We start from the raw sequence: 757 nt of genomic DNA, 5'->3' as shown, positions 1-757 counted from the left end.
GAAGTGATGGGACCGGATGCCATGATCTTCGTTTTCTGAATGTTGAGCTTTAAGTCAACTTTTTCACTCTCCTCATTCACTTTCATCAAGAGGCTTTTTAGTTCCTCTTCATTTTCTGCCATAAGGGTGGTGTCATCTGCATATCTGAGGTTATTGATATTTCTCCCAGCAATCTTGATTACAGCTTGTGCTTCTTCCAGCCCAGCCTTTCTCATGATGTACTCTGCATATAAGTTAAATAAGCAGGGTGACAATATACAGCCTTGACGTACTCCTTTTCCTATTTGGAAACAGTCTATTGTTCCATGTCCAGTTCTAACTGTTACTTCCTGACCTGCATATAGCTTTCTCAGGAGGCAGATCAGGTGGTCTGGTATTCCCATCTCTTGAAGAATCTTCCACAGTTTATTGTGATCCACACAGTCAAAGGCTTTGGCATAGTCAATAAAGCAGAAATAGATGGTCTTCTGGAACTCTCTTGCTTTTTTGATGATCCAGTGAAGTTGGCAATTTGATCTCTGGTTCCTCTGCCTTTTCTAAAACCAGCTTGAACATCAGGAAGTTCATGGTTCACGTACTGCTGAAGCCTGGCTTGGAGAATTTTGAGCATCACTTTACTAGCATATGAGATGAGTGCAATTGTGCTGTAGTTTAAGCATTCTTTGGCATTGCCTTTCTTTGGGATTGGACTGAAAACTGACCTTTTCCAGTCCTGTGGCCACTGCTGAGTTTTCCAAATTTGCTGGCATATTGAGTG

This window comes from Bison bison, unplaced genomic scaffold, assembly GCF_000754665.1.
Source record: "Bison bison bison isolate TAMUID 2011002044 unplaced genomic scaffold, Bison_UMD1.0 scf7180017864332, whole genome shotgun sequence".
Classification (NCBI taxonomy): domain Eukaryota; kingdom Metazoa; phylum Chordata; class Mammalia; order Artiodactyla; family Bovidae; genus Bison; species Bison bison.
The sequence above is the reverse complement of the archived record's forward strand: the minus strand, read 5'-3'. Positions refer to the sequence as shown.